Raw genomic sequence first — 17349 nt, forward strand, 5'->3', positions numbered from 1 at the left:
GTGGGGGATACTCTCCCAGACGTTCTGGACTTGGTGGTTGACAACTGGGGAGTTGTATCCTCAGTGCTGAATGTTTCTTTGAACTTTGGGGCTGATGCACCCTTGGATTCACCCTAGAGGGGCTATTTGTCCTTCTTAGAAGCATATAAGCGAGTATACGACTCATGTCCTTTTACTGTCTCTAGTAGGTCCTCGATCAGGTTGCCTGCAGCAACCACATCATGCTCTCCCCCAGCTTCCACTGCCAGACGCAGCTGCAGCCAGAGATAGGGGGCAGATGGGGGCCCAGGGGGGACCCAGGCTATACCCATAAACCTTTTTAATTTTCTCTTTAACTCAACAGGTTGAAGTTTTTTTGCATTAAAATATGTCAGTGCGTAACATATCAGAAAATAACAGTATTTGTTTGTGTAGATGGGCTAATTAGCAATGTGTGTCTTGTAGTTGGATACTGTATGTTTGCATTACTAAGAATTCCATAGGTGGTACCTATCACTATGCCAAAAAGGTATTCATTTAATTAGAAGGTGCCCTTGAGTACAATGTCTGTGAATGCTAATTACTTACTATAAATGTCACTGTCCTTTCTGGAAAAAAAAATGTTGTATGCTGCATACTGCAGAATGGACACACTTCATTTTTATTGTTGCTTTGAACTTCTACTGAAATGTTCTTGCAATGTTTTACACAGCAATTATGTCATTGGTCAGCTTTGTTACTTCCACCTAGGGGTAGATCCTCATAAGTCCATGAATGTTTTATCGTTATGTTATCGCCATTTAACGTATTGATATCCGTAACGTGTATCCCCAAAGGGGATTTGCTTTACAATACCCACACGTTCACCTGAAAAATAGCAAGGAGGATCATACGTCCGTAGAAGCAGGATCGATTCATTGCATACGATAAAGTATCTGAAAGCACAAGAGAACAAGAGTTATTTCAGATCAAGATCAGTGTGTGTGGCTATGCAATTTCTGTGAGCTTTTATGTACAGTATCGTTGATGTCACAGGGGTAGCATTCCATGCAGGGTGGGGATACATACGTTGGTAAGGTGTCAAAAGTAGGCGTATACCTGTACCTGTCGCTTTACCTTTTAAATACAGCATAATGTATAATGAAGATGCAATTCACATTGAATACACATTCATTAGTGGTTCAGTCCTTCTGAAAAGTAGTAATGCCCAAAATAATTTCCAGGAATATAGCATGGCGATAATGCACATGTACAAGAAGGACTGAACCGCGGTGCTGAGGTGGGGAAAATATATAACCACCGCCCTAAGCCACAGGGGTGGGTCCAGATTGCAGCATTGTTGATGTATAGCCGGGTCAGGGTAGGAGAGTGGAGAAAGTAGAGGGCACTTGCCTATGGTCCGGCAAATGTTTGTTTTTATTTAATTGTAATGCATTTTTTTATTTAGATTTTTTTTTTAGGTTACTCATTCTTTGTCATTGTGGCAATCCATGCCCATATTGTGGGCATGGCTTACTACAGTGACAATCAATGAGTTTATTGGCAAATGTGTGTTTTTACAGTATTTAAATATAATGTATTTTATTTAGTTCTTTGTTTTTTTGTAGTTTGCCCATTTATTGCCATTGTGGCAATCCATGCCCATAATGTGGGCATGGTTTCCCCCCATGACAATGGGTAAAGGGGGTGGCGGTAGTTGCCACAGGGAGGGTATGTAGGCCACCTGGGTGGGTAGTGGGGGAGGGTGATCAACCTCTTAATAACTATAGCGGTTACTAACCGCGAAGGGATTAAGGGGTTAGTGGCCAGTAGTTAGTTTTTTTATTTGAATGTTGCTGGATGTACTGTAGATGATGCGGAGGAAGATGAGGACAGCCTTCATCCTGGCAGGGGTAAATACAACTTTAATTTACTTTATGCTGGCTGAGAAATTTGTTTTTTTTTTATAGTGTTTTTTATTGAAAGTCTTGCATTGCATATAATTGTCAACACTTGTTCATATCATAAATGGTCAATACAACAGGTCATTTTCTATTTACAGATTTATGACTTTCGCCTTTTTATTTTAGATAACACTAAACTATTAAACTTTGGTCAGTACATTGTTTCACTTTAACGTTTATTTAACAATAAAACATTTATTTCCTAGAACTGTACTATATGAAAAATAAACTCAAAGAATGATTAGTAATTAACAACTTCTGCGACCGCGTTACCACTGCCATGCCACCTTAACTCCTAGTCTGTCAACTCTCTCTTCTCCTCCATCCCCCCTGGTATCTAGTCTTTATATTTTGCATTGTTTATACCTGTCCCCTTTTCCTGTATGGTTCTCCACTCTATGGGTCGTGTTTGCTTGTCCAGATATCTTTTTGCCTCTAGTTTGTGAATATTGCCCCTGCATCTATTTTGTTACTGCTATTGCCTTTGAGTGCTATAGTTGTTTAGGGATTTCCTGCCTAGGCGTGTGTTGTACAATATGTGTGTTTCTCTTTCCCTCGTTTCCTTAGGCCCTTATTATATTCTAACTGGTGGATCTCTTGTAAGCATCCATGAAGCGTACCAAGTGATGTGCTGCAAGATATCCTGCACCCACTGTTTAATTTCTTGGGATAGTGTGTCAATGAATCTTTCCCAAGTTTTAAAGAAGGTGTTTGCTTTCCTTTCTCTGTCAGTAATCGCTTCCACCAATCTAAATTGAATAAGTTAAATAATTTCCCTTTCCATAGATCTATTGAGGGGGGGAATGTGGTGTATCCTTTGCTGGAGTAATGTTTGATTGGCAGCTATTGCCATAATCAGTCTGTCTATTGAAAACCTTTGTCTCTGTCACCCCCCCCCTCACCCCCCATCCACTCCGTTTGCTATCTCTATGTAGTTGAAGATCGAGTATTCTTTGGTCAAACGGATCTTTATACATAGGGAGTTTTTGCTAAAATCTGCCACCTGTGTCCAAAACACTTGAATCACAGAACAACTCCATAGACAGTGTTACAAATCCGGCACCGGTGCTGAACACTTTGTACAGTTGCTATTTGGAGCTAGCCTAGCCCTTAGTCTAAATTTGGGGGGGGGGGGGTTATGCCGTACGTAAGATGTTGGCATTCTCAGGGATTCCGCTAACAGATGTTGCTTTAGCACTTCCTAATAGGGGGCTAAACTTCGTCCCTAGTGATAACTTTGAACTGTTTGATACTATTATTGATGTTCAATGCTTTGTTAGGAAACTCTCACTTAAAAAATTCTTCTATAAAAAAGCTAATGATTCAACATTAGCTCATGATGTAGCTACCTCCAGTGATACGTCACAGGAGGCTCTGATGTGAAAAAAGATGTTATATCTCTGGCGCCCTGCACATACTATTTGCAACAAAAAAGGATATATACAACCAGGACTGGTGACTGCATCAAATCCCAGGATGTGCTTCAATCGATGAATGCGTCATATATGAAATGAAAACAAATAAAAACACATAGCATAATACTGTATGATAAATATAAAGTAATCTATGACATAAAGTTACCAAAAAATAAAAATAAAATAAACACATTACAAAAAACAAGAACACAATGCTGAGATGAACAACAGGTGAACAGAATGCAAGAAACAAGAAGGAGGCTCTGATGTGTTTAACTAATGGATCTGTGAATCTTTCTTCCTTTTCAGATCAAGCAGCTCTACAAGATCTTAATGATCTATTACATGAACAGGTATCACAAGATTTTGACTCTACTGGTGATGTTGATCCTTCTCTATTTCTGGTAGGTACACAACACTCTACCTTTAAAACTAAATGTACATTCTACCCTACCTACAATTAAGGGCCACACCTTCAAACTTTTGAGAGGTTAGTAGAGAGGGATCTACAGCTCCCAGCTAGTGGCTATACCTGTTCCCCCACTGGCTACAGCAACCTGTCCAGTGAGGAATTAATTGAATTTGATGCTCTGAAAAGGAACAAAGATCTAATTGTAAAAAGAGCGGATAAAGGTGGAGCCATAGTTGTACAACATATTGACAGCTACATTACAGAAACCTTACGACAGCTTAGTGATGTAAATTCTTATCAAAAACTTCCATCTAACCCGACGAAACATTTCTTGACTGATTATCTGATTCTTATTGATTTAGGAAAGTAATTGCGAGTTCTTAACGATAATGAGTCCTCATTTCTCACCATCCCATTGCACCATCCCATTTCACCATCTCCCAAAGCTCCATAAGTCTCTTACCTGCCCTCCTGGCAGGCCTATCATCTCGAGCATTGGATCTTTGGGAGATGGTTTATCTAGATATGTGGATTCATTCTTACAACCCCTTGTTCACAACCTGCCTTCATATCTCATAGATTCATCTGACTTACTTAATATTGTTTCCACTCTCACATGGTGTACACAATACACATGGGTCACCTTAGACGTTGTGTCTTTATACACAAGTATCAATCACACACAAGGTATTCAAGACACACAATTCTTTTTGGACAAATCTCTTTTATCACCAGCACAGATCGTTTTTATCACTAATGCAATTTCATTTTAATTACATCACAGTTATTTTATTTTTGACACTTCTTATTATCTTCAAACACAAGGCACTGCAATGGGCACATCATTTGCACCTTCATATGCAAATTTATTTATGGGCTTTTGGGAAACTATCTTTATTTTTGGGGACAACAATCCATACCAATCAAACATCATCTTTTATTGTCGTTTTATCGACGATCTGATTTTGATTTGGAAAGGTAGCAATATGGAATTGGGTTTGTCTATTGACTACCTTAACAATAACATATACAATCTCAAATTCACTTTTCAATCCGACAGACACCATATTAACTATCTAGATGTCTGTCTTTATATTGATATGGATTGTAACATTCAAACGGATCTGTAGCGCAAAGTTAATTCTCGCAATTCCTTTCTTCAAGCTAGAAGTGCACACCCAAGGTCCCTCATTAGGGGATCCCTAAGGCACAATTTCTACGCTTACGCCGAGTCTGCTCAACCGATCAAGCTTTTATTGATAGATCAATAGACCTTAAAATAGGTTTCTATTAAGAGGCTACAACAAAGATAACATCGATCTGGCCTATACCAATGCGTTTTGTGCTAATCGAAATGACCTCTTAAAACAAACAAGGAAAAATAGAGATGAATTCTCTAATGATTTAGCACCACTATTTATTTCCACCTATAATAACCAATCTGAACAGATTCGGAATATTATCTTAAAAGATTGGAATATATTAAGTCTTGACGACGAGCTAAAGACTTTTACTAAGAAACAACCAAATTTGTGTTTCGGAGGGCTAAAACTCTAGGACACTATCTGTCGCCTAGTTTGTTACAAACTAACAAAAATACCAATACATTTAGCAAAATAAGAGGCTTCAGAAAATGTGGCAATTGTAATATGTGCCGCTATGCTACTCCATTACAACAGGTTAAGAACATCTTTACTAAGGAAACCTTAAAGATTAGATCCCTCATTACCTGCAATTCCAACTACGTTATCTATATGCTTAGATGTGGTTGTGGTAGCAGATATATAGGGAGAACGATACGTCCTTTAAAACAAAGGATATATGAACATCTGAGATCCATTAGACAGAGGGATGACAGGTACCCAGTATCAAGAAATTTCTCTACATGTCCCTAAAGTAGTGTAGACACATTCACATTTAGTGCTCTTGAAAACATGATGGTATCCACTAGGGGTGGAAACAGAGAGATTATCCTCAATCGTAGAGAAATGTTTTGGATCCACTCTCTGGGATCACTGTCCCCGAGAGGGATGAATACAGACTGGGAGCTTAAATATTTTCTCGGTTAGCAACAAGAATATGTTCCTCCCTCGTTATTGCTTCATTAATAAATGTATTAGTCCTCCTCCAGGATAGGAATCCTATCCTTTAGATATTGCATCCATGTGTAGTGATCCTCCAATTGAAGAATTACGTCAATATTGTAATATTTACTTACCTATGCTATTTCCATTCTGATTAAACACCATAGGATATAATTATACTCATCCTATTCAGTCCTTTACTTTGTTTACACTTTGATACATCACACATTAATTATATCTACCAATTGTTTCATTATCATGGATATCTATGATATGGATAAATACTTGATTCATACTATAAGTATTACCCTATAAGATTACTGGTTCACTAGATCAATTACAGTACATAAGTCTTAAACAAGTTCTCATTTAGCTATATATCAAAATATGTTGACAAGGGGAGATTTATTGTCATTTACTTTTATAAATGCTGGTACTAATACTTTATAGAGCTAAGCATTGAATTTAGTGATTAATGTCCATAGTCTATTTATCTCCACTTGGACTACTGTTTTTATCCCCCTTTTTTAAAATTCAGATTCCCTATTAAATATGTTGTGTTGATTTTAAAGTTGTTGCTGATTATATCTATAGTAGTGTTTTGTTATCAATGTTTAACTCTATTTATGTTTATAGATTGTTGTTTCATTCTGATCTCTTTGACACATTGGGGGTGGGATGTTTGGGTCTGCCGTCACTAGATTTGATTGACATGACTTAGACACACCCCCTAAAACCAACTGTAGTCAATCTTCCACTATTATACCCATACGATTAATGTGTGTATGTAACACTGATTTTCCGTCCTCCCAGCCAGATGGCGCTGTTGCGCTAGCTCTGACTGTCTCCCTGAGTTTCCAGGCTTACTGGTTCATCTTGTGAGATTTGCATGAGGTTCCGCTCACGTGACTTCCGGTTTACGGACAACATCAATCAGGTATTTCTTATTTAAATACACACATTTCCCATGGGGGGATATACTCTTTGACAAATGGCTTTGCCCGAAACGCGTTAGAGTGACTTGGTTGTCCTATTTTTGTAGATGTCTCTCTTAGTCACCATCTAATAAATTGCTGCTTTATCCTACCTGCGGTGCTCCACTTATTCCTCTTATGAGGTTACCCTCCCTGCCATTACCAGGTGTGGTGCGTTACCTGTCAGGTTCACAGGAGGGCTGAGCCTCCGCCAGTGAGAGCCTGGTGTGTATCCTGGAACATACTTACATAAACAGCACCTCCACCAGTGCAGGATCCTAGAGTATAGAATAACCCCTGACACAGGACCTCATACACAGTAACCACATACACCAAAGTATATATAAACAGTTTACTGTATATGCAGAACAGAACCATGATATATCATCAACAGTACATTAGTGTCACCCTGTAACACTGACCTCCTAGGGCCATAACCCCATACCAGTACCCAAGAGTCCCAAGAGTCCCAAGACCCCACCCCTTAGGCGTGATCAACGTACCGTACTAGATGTAGTGTAAAGTTGGTGCACTTGGTGACTGATACCTGACTGGGGCTCCTGCACCAGGGTACAGCAGAACAGGAATAGAATCCTTCTGCGTCCAGCGCCAAAGCATCAGCAATGACGTCTCCTCCAAACAGGGTGGTCTCCCTCTGGATGATCTCACCATACAGATAGTATCTAATCTGTAGTTAGATACGTCTGGTCTCAGACCTCACTTCTCAGGGACATGCAGCACTGCAGCTGTGTCCCTGAACTAACCACTGCTAAAGTCCATAACTGTAGGGGCCTTCCCTAAAGCAGCCACAAACTAGGATGAGACGGGGCCTAGCTGGGGCCTAGGGGGTTACCTGGCTAGTGCAGGAGCCACCTCCCCCTACCTCGTCCCAGCACGGGCTGAGTTCCTGACTCAGCGTGCAACAATGTAACTCCTTTGCAGCCCTATTGACCGTAATGTAGCAGGTGATAGGGGGGAAAAGGCAGTCCCCAGAGGCTTCTGGGTAATGTAGTCCCTGTGGGACCTCTTTACTATTGGGACCACGTGCGCGATCTCTACCGCACATGCGAGATCCTGTAATGGCCGCCGCTGGTCTTCTCTTCACATGCGCAACCTTGTAATGGCCGCTGCATCTATTCTGCGCATGCGCAAGCCTAGCAAACATGGCAATGCCCTATAGCTGATGCCACCGGCAGCCCCCGGCCACGCGATCGGAACCGCAGCTTCCTGACATGCCGCGGGGGTGCCCGCAACAGAGCGGAGGTAAGGGAGCACCAGAGGAACCCGGCTACATTACATATATAACATATCATATAACATATATTCTAATGTGATAAGATATAATGGGAGATCTATCAATGTAAAAAAAGAAAAAAAGAATAGAAGTTTTTTTTTATTTTTATAACTTACATTTGTATTGAGTTTTGCATAGATAAAACATAACAATCCATGGTCAAAATGTGTTCTCCTAAGTCAATAACATTAATACAACAAATAATACAGATAAATTAACGATGAGGGGAAGGTCGAGGGGAGTTTGTTTTAATGCATTGTTCCATTTACTGTTTGCATCAAATATAATAAAATATTTATTTAATTTGATGCATGTTGTTAGCACAAAGGTTTACACCACCTCGGAACTGGCAATAATTTTTTGAGGCCCATACAAGATAAAGTAGCAAGCTTAATGCACTGACTCAAAGAGAGGCAAGATGAAAATGATGCAATTTACATAGATATTTGCCCCAAATTTGCTCGATAGATCACCATCCATATAGTAGTCAAATAAAACTCAGATTGCAATACATTTGTCATGCTAAGATGTTAATGTTTCTGGCTGCAGTGAAAGCATTGAATGCTAAGAGGTAAGCAGATTGCAGACCTGATTGAGACATGTGAATGTGCTTGCAAGTGATATTTGTATTTGCTGTAAACTGTACGTGGAGGATTTTTATCCCTTTTTTACCCACAATAACGTATATAATGTGTGGTTGAAACCTTTTCTAGCTTCAGATTGCAAAGCCTGTATAACCAGGCTCACACTGAAGAGACACAAAAGGTTGAAACATATATCATGAGTAGGTTTACTGGCTAAGCACGTCTTTAACCCAGGCTGTGCTGAAAATCTGTGTAATACAAAAGCCATATGCTTATAGGAAGTATAATGTTTTTAGCAGCACCTAAAATGAAGCATATATATAGTTAAATACAAATGTGGTGCCTAGGAACAAGGAGGAACCCCCATTTCCTCCCAATTTACAATATAGAACAAAGGTTGTGTTCCTACGGTTCGGGGCTCCTGGCCCCTTTTTCCCTTTGATCAAACCGTCTTATAGGAGGTTTTGCCTCACTGTTTATAATAGCCCACGCTGTGATACTACTGATTCTCTATTATAGGAGTGCGTTTTAACTATATATATATATATATATATATATATATATATATATATATATATATATATATATAATCACTGTGAAGTCTTTATAATAGTGTTTGGAGAGTTTGTTACTGCATTGTGTGGGATAGCCTGTTTCTGTTAAGGTGGTGTCTTCTACAAGCGTTATAGTACCCCATTGCGGGATATACTGTATATCTACAGACATTTTTCTTGATGATACCATTGATGTTTATTTTGTCGTTTTTGGGAGTACCTATCTGTGACAGGGGTAAGGGAAGTACTGTACCTAGATCGGTTTGATCTAAAGGAACAGGCCAGAAGAAGGGCCAGGAGCATTGCCCTACCTTATTCCTCTGTTTTATCCCCTCCCCCTCTTTCCCCTTGTCTACACATTATCATGTCTCCCTTACCTACAGTAGTGTGTTTTTTCTACCTTGTAAGTTTTTTATGAGAGACATTTTAGCTCACTATTGATTTGTTATTCTACCTACATTAGCATCGTGATATGTGTGGAAACGAAGTACACCATAGGACGCAGGAGCAGGAGGGTGGCCTGGATGTGACCTTCATGATTCCATCAACAATTGCACCCTCTCCGTCTGCAGAATACGTGTACCTGTATGCCATTGATGAGGATGAGATGACAACCCCGGTAAGACCACGACAGGAGATGACAACACCGATAAGGCCACTACGACAGGAGGAAAGCATCCTCCCAGACCACCTACCCTCGTCCGCTGCCAGAAGCATACCCTCTCCCAGAAGCATACCCGCTTGCATTGAAATGCTGCCAGACATCATCTTGCGCGACCTGCCCCAGCAAGTCTGGGAGAAATACAAGATCGGAAGTTCTGGTCTAGGCCAGAAATATGCCCTGTCCATCTTTAAACACTATGTCAGTTATGAGGTGTACAGCGGGTGGACCCACAACGTTAATTATGAAGGTAATAAAATCAAGAAGGCTCTGACAGAAAATTTAAAGAGAACAATTTTGGAGGAAGTGCAGCGTTATTTTACTGTTACCGATCATTTAATGAGAACCGTGAGAGACACCATCAATGGCCTTTTGAGATATATAAGGGCTCATCCCTGGAAGGACTGACCGTTGAGGATTGACTTTGCTGCTGCTTGATTGTTCTGTTGTTCAAAAGTTATAAAATAATGTTTTTACTCAATTTTTTTTTAAAAAAGTTGATTTTTTAAAATTGTTTCATTGTGTCAACTTTTATAAAACATAAGTATAATATTTCACATAATGGTTGGTTAAAATCGGTCAGTCCCTCAAGAAGGCTACAAGAATTTTCATGAATGGCTCGGGGGGGTGGGGGGAGTTATGTGTGGTGTCACTTGTTCACATACACGCATGCGCCTAAATGTGATGCCACGCATATGCGTTTCAACAAGATTCCAATGAGACATACACGCATGCGCATAAATGTGATAACATGCTCGGGAAGATTAAACTAAGCCACAAAGCCACCCATTACAAATGAATGGTTTGGGGGAGGTGTCGATAAGAAGTAGAAATACTTTCGTCTTGTGTGTGTGTGGGGGGGAGAGAGGGCTGTATGCTGGATTATTAGTTCAAATAAATATTTTCAACAGGTCATCATAATGTTTTGAACCCCACACCCCCAAATAAAGATCACAGTATGCCACCCACCTCATAAAGTACGTACATGACTAGTGTAGAATTAAAAAGCTGCAATAGTGATTGATTCTCAGAATAGCAAAAATAGTTTTTTTTTCAGACTTGAAATTCACATTGAATGAGAAGTCATACTGTACACGCATGCGCCTAAATGTGATGACACGCATATGCGTTTCAACATGGTTCCATGAGACAAACACGCATGCGCATTAAATCAAAATAGTATTAAAACAATACATATAGAATACATATACTGTAAAATAAATACATACTGTATAGAATAAAAGATTATACATTTTTATTTTGGGGGTTTCTTATAAGAGATAATTAAACATGCAAGTGTAATGCTGTACAGTATGTAAAAAAGTATTGAATATGAAAACAGCAGCATACTGTTTAAGGTTTTCTATAAAGCTCCCGATTATTCTATCCTAATCAATAAAAATTGCACTGTCACTAAATTGTTGCCTACAGTACTTGGATTTTTAAATCAGATTCATCAATGCGCAAGCAACGTTTAAAAAAACGATATTATACTTTAGGTCCATCGAAATCCATCCTTTTGCTTTTCTCCTTGATGACAAAGTTTCTTTTCTGAGGAAAAATAAAATTATTACTGGTACAGTATATTATATATTTCTGTTATTGCTGCTGCTTGATAGCTCTGTTGTTCAAACGTTATAAAATAATGTCTTTACTCAAAAAAAAATTAAAAAATGTTGATTTTTTAAAAATTGTTTCATTGTTTCATTGTGTCACCTTTTATAAAACATACAGTAAGTGTAACATTTCACATACTGTAATGGTTCCTCCAAGAATGCTACAAGAATTTTCATGAATGGCTCGTGAGATGGGGTGTTGATAAGCGGTCGCATTACCGTTGTCTTGTTACTGTAGTAAGACTTTGCGTGCGAGGTGGGTGGGGAGTGGGGATGTGATGATACGCATATGCGTTTCAACAAGGTACCATGAAAACACACAAAATCCAAGGGGAGCATAGGGAGGAAACAAAGATAAATGTAAGTGCAGCAGAATGGCAATGTGAAAAACACCTCCAAACGACTTGGCACTAATAGATTGACTACTTACAAGATGTAAGAGTCAAACAGACAGGGGTGACTCAAACAGTCAGGGGTTGGTCGATGGTACAGTTGTCATCTAGGTGGATCAGGTTCTCAGGAGGATAAAGCCCAATGTTGAGAGAAAGAAACTGGCAATAAAAGTATTATACTCACAATCTAACAATAAAAAATGGGCATATCACACTGCAATAGTGTAAGAAGAGTGACTACAGCCAGCTGGCTCACTGTCCCGCAACGCTCCCCACTTCTCTGTCTCTGCCTCCGGTCAGCTGTCACACTGTTCCGACTGGCGTCTGACGTCAGATCCGGGTCCGTCGCTGGGTAAGGGCTGGATCTTCCGTGACTCCTGTGCTGATAGCTCCGTTCTGGATGAGACTCCCACTCTGCTTTGGAGACTATCTACATATGTAGCTCAGCCCTCTCTGACTGGGTTGGTTAGCTAAGCTATTTACCAGCCCCAAATCATGGAGACATTTATTAATACACATAGACATAGATAATAGTCTTATACGAAAAGTCTTATCTGTTAGCTGGGCTGCTGTAGGGGAAGCTTCTCTGCTCTCTTGGAACCGCACCCTTGTGTGCACAGGAAATGTCAGGCTCCAGGTTAGAATCTTGTCCCCTTTGTCTTGTGGTCAGCTTGTCGCTCACGACATCTGTCCTTCCTTGGTTCAGCCCAGTTGTGGACTAAGGAATCTCTGTTCTGTCTCCTAGTTCAGCTCAGGTGTCTCAGTTCAGTCTCCCTGTCTCAAAGGCAGGCTTTTTCTACCACCTGCAATCAGCCAGGTGGTGTTAGTTAATTGCCTACCAGCAGTTAACCACCACACTGCTGGATTAGAGGCACATTTGTGAACAGGGATAAGTCCCCTGTTACAATGTAGTTGACAGGTGACAGTGGGCCTGCTACATCTGTAGTTGAAAGCTGATGAAGCTGGAAATCTTTTTGGTACATGCAAGCTTGCTGGTATCTGTACGTAAAATCAGGCTGGACGTTTTGCAGGTATCCTGGCAGGGACAGATAGCAAGAATTTCTGGTAACCAGGTTTTCACTGACGGTCGGACCATTAATGTAAGCCGGTGCTGGCACCGGTGCAGGTGCTGTTACATTGCTGGCCTGGGATTGACGAATCTTATTTTTATTAAACCTGACCTTTCTCCTTTTTAAGTCTCCGTGATCAAAGATACTGGAAATATCTGACATCACACACCAATACCCTCCTCTAACTCCATGTGCAAGGGCAATACGAAAAAAACACAGTTCGCTACCTAACTTTTTCCTTGCTGCACGCTTCCACCAGGTGAAAATTTGTAAAAGTCATACTTTGCGATGTTATATTCATAAATTTCAGCAACTGTGGCCATTTTATCATCTGCTGCATTAATTTCAGAACATTAAAAATGCATCACTACAGTCAGGTCTTTTGCACACTTACTGCTGTGTACTCATTGCGTCCGGTCAGCAATTGTGCAGGACAGGAGAAAGAATGTAAAAAAGACACAGAGCATTGAGTTTTTATTATGAAACGCCTACATTGATACAGTAACTTCTTCAGTACCAAGGTCAATTCACAATGGACCACTGTGGTAGACTTGTTTTTTTTAATCACCTGCAAGTCGACACATTACTGTAGCACAAGTAGTGTACACTTTAGAATTCATTACAATTCATGAATATCTGCCACCTGGCAGATACGCGAAGAATTGCCCCCAATTAAATCAGAAACCATTAAACAGATCAACCGCGGATCAACCATGGGTGCTGGGCGGCGCGAATGCGGCATGAACACGGGGGATGCTAAATTTATAGTGCGTGAAATACCGAAGATGCAACGACAACGGCTCGAGAAGTTTTGGAATAATGGCTGGCGCAGCAGTAGGTCAAAACTCACAGAGTATGGGTGAGGGGAAGGAGAGAAGGGATAGTAAAAGAGGTCTTGCATCAGCCTAAGATAAGTGAATGAACTCTGGTGCAATAGGGATAGGCTTATGGAAGCAAAAAGGGGAGAACATTATCCCTTTAATAATGCACTCTATACTTCTAGTGGGATAGGTTGTGAATTTAGTGTAATCCTTTACTGGTAACAATAATAACAATTTATATAATTATTGGTTTAGGTTTATGGCCAATCTAGACACAACAAGGACGATTACAAAAAACACTCAAATATATAAAAGAATAACACAGGTAAGGACCTACAGCAAGTTGAGATACAAATGGGTATGCAAAATAATCAAACACCCAGTCATTTCAACCTACAGTAATAACAGAGTGTTATAACATCAGATTACACCTGTCACAGTGGTATAGTACAGTAGGACATCAAAAAGAGTGATTTTCAATCGGGGTTCCGCGAGCACCCCTCAGGGGTTCTGCGGACACTGTGGGGGAGGGGACTGCCGGTACAACTGTCCCAGCTGTCTCAGTCTCGGCGGCTCAGCAGCACCCCAAATAGCAGTGACCCGGTGGCTCCCGAGCTCAGCAGCCGTCCGGTCACTGCTATCCTTCCTCTCACTGCCTGCTCCGGTTGCCGCCTGAAGTCACGTAACATCCATCTGACAAGAGGGAGAGATAGCATTGGGCGGACGGGAGCACACTCTTGCAGGGTGTGTGTAAGTGAGAGAGTGTGTGTGTGTATATAATTGGGAGAGTGTGTGTGTGTTTGTCTAAGTGAGAGAGTGTGTGTGTAAATGGGAGTGTGTGTGTGTGTGTGTGTGTGTGTGTGTGTGTGTGTGTGTGTGTGTGTGTGTGTGTGTGTGTGTGTGTGTGTGTGTGTGTGTGTGTGTGTGTGTGTGTGTGTGTGTGTGTGTGTAAGTGGGAGAGTGAGTGTGCACGAGCACAAGGGGAGCATGGGAGGGGGAGAGGAAGCATAAGGGAGAGTGAGGGGGGAGAGAGACAGGGCAACAGGAGTGGGAGACAGTTTGAGGCAACAGGGGGGAGAGAGATGGGCGATGGGAGTGGAAAGAGAGACAGAGTGATGGGGGGTGCGGGGATGAGAGATGGGGGGCGAGGGTTGGGGTTCCCCAGAATTTTAAAATTGAATTCTGGGGTTCCCTAACCAAAAAAAGGTTGAAAAACACTGATCTAAACCAGGGGTGCGCAAACTTTTCTTGCTGCGCCCACCTGCCTGCTTTCCTTCGTTCCCGCACCCCCTCCTTATCTCGGTGCGGTGTCAAATGACGCAGCAACATCGTGTGATGTCACGTTACGCACGGAATGCTTTGCCATGGTCACGTATCCTGAAGACGGCTGAATCTCGGTAAGTAGAGGTTCGCAAAGGCCTCGCGTGGTCCCCTGGCATTAAATTTAAATGCTTTGGAGAAGAGCATGGGACCTCTGCAACCGCGTGTCCCCACCTCATCTAAACAATCATATTGATACATAAGAGTGTAAGTTGCCCAAATATTTAGAGTGCATAGTAAACATTGTAGCAAGTCCAGATCAACTAGTGATATATCAACTAATGATGTAGCGAACTTAATATTCTGCAGTAAAAAGATACAGCATGAGCTGCTGTGTAATAGAATCCCCAAGAGTGTTTGTATTAATTTAATACTGTAGGTATAACGTAGAATAATATCTCAAGGTGTCTAGGGTAATCAGTATTTTGGACTCACTCCTAAGTATAGCTCAACCCCGTTATAACGTGATCCGTTACAACGCGAATCAGCTTATAACGCGATGCAAGCGTGGATCCCAAATTTCGTATTTACTGTATGAATACTTTACAACACGATAATTGGTATATTCAATAATTTATTGTACAATGCACACAATTGTACATTATTTGTCACGCAATCCACTTATAGTGTGATGGCATTCTGTGGACCCCAAGCACAGCGTTATAAGGGGGTTGAGCTGTATATAGACAGATCCCTAAATAGATGTACTGATAAGTTAGCAGACATGCACCAAATAGGTTAATGAAAAAGTGGTCACAGAGTTATGGAATACTACAGGGTGAAAATAGCGGTATATATTAACATACGGAATCACCAGCATAGAATCACCACCATAGGGTTATGGTATCCTGTAATTCAGGGAGGTTACTGAGGAATCGTGTTCCCCCACTCTATTTCAGGTATTCCCCCATGGTATTAGATGGACAGAGTAACCAGTCACTATCCTAAGATTATAGTATCCCGTAATATAGGGAGGTTTGTGGGGAATCGTAAACTCCTTTTATTGGGAAAACACACAAAATATACCCCCTGTATGAACACCGTGCCATATCTCGGCCGGTGAGGCTGCTGAATAGCAGAGAGGTGTTCCGTACATGAGGGGCGGCGTCTTGCTAAAACGCTGTATCATAGACAAGCTAGTTGACAGAAATAAAAGGTATATTCAAATCTGATTTGTTTTAATTCACACATTAAGGAGGCTATGCAGTAAGCTTCGAGCTTTCGCGCTGGCCTGAAAAAAATTAGCACGTCCGATAAAAAATGAAGCCGGCTGCGCGATTCACTAAGGCCCTGAGTCCATTTTCTATCGGACGTGCCCAAAACTGGCTTATCGTGCGTGCAAGCTTTTTTCCCTCTGCTATCGCACTTAAAGTTCCCGTACGCTAGCTGATAGAAACAAAAGCTGCATGTAACATTTGCATGGAGATTTGCCATCTCCATGCAAGGCTGTTACAGGCGATCGTACACTAAATAAATACATTTTAATTATAGTGTACATGAGCAGGGGGTCTCCGCAGCTGAACCGCATTGGTTTCAGGTCCGAGAACCCCCTACTTCAGGAGATACAGGACTCGTTATGGGGTGCCGGTATCCCCTGCACTTTCAAGCTTCCGCGTCACGTGACCGGGACATTTAAATTCTGCAGGGGATACCGGCACCACATAAAGGGGCCTGTAACTCCTGAAGAAGGGGGTTCTCGGACCTGAAACCAATGCGGTTCAGCTCAGGAGACCCCTCTACCCCCTAAACTACTGTCAAAACACACATAACCGCTACACACATAGCCGCTATGGATATGAAGCTGCATTAATGTAAATTTTAATAATATTGTGCGAAAGCAGGGGGTCCCCTGAGCTGAACCGCATTGATTTCTGCCTCAGAGACCCCCTGCTTCCCGAGTTAAAAGCCCCGGTATGGGGCATTTGCCAATTGGCCCCAATAAACATAGCAATATACAACACACATCCCCCCGCCCCCTAACAGATACAGTACAGTAATGGACAAAATTACTATTATCCACATACAGTAAGGATAATAATGCATTTGCCCATTTTAAATACATATAAATTACAATAAATACAGTCAATATATATTACACTTACCTTTTACAGGCACCCACGATGAAGGCCGTCTTCATCCTCATCTTCATCCTGCCCATGCCCCTCCGATGCTGCAAAACATACACAAGAATAAAAACATCCAATGTAATGTCCCCTAACCCCTTAATCAC

At 41.1% G+C, this 17349-nt stretch overlaps 1 long non-coding RNA gene across 1 annotated transcript; it reads left to right on the forward strand.

Moving 5' to 3' along the window:
* Positions 1-3214: 3214 nt before the first annotated feature.
* On the forward strand, positions 3215-10303 carry LOC142493736 (uncharacterized). The gene is made up of 3 exons (XR_012801192.1): positions 3215-3741; positions 6647-6770; positions 9703-10303. It is a non-coding gene; the product is annotated as an uncharacterized LOC142493736 (long non-coding RNA).
* Positions 10304-17349: the final 7046 nt, after the last annotated feature.

The sequence above is a fragment of the Ascaphus truei genome, chromosome 4, assembly GCF_040206685.1.
Source record: "Ascaphus truei isolate aAscTru1 chromosome 4, aAscTru1.hap1, whole genome shotgun sequence".
Classification (NCBI taxonomy): domain Eukaryota; kingdom Metazoa; phylum Chordata; class Amphibia; order Anura; family Ascaphidae; genus Ascaphus; species Ascaphus truei.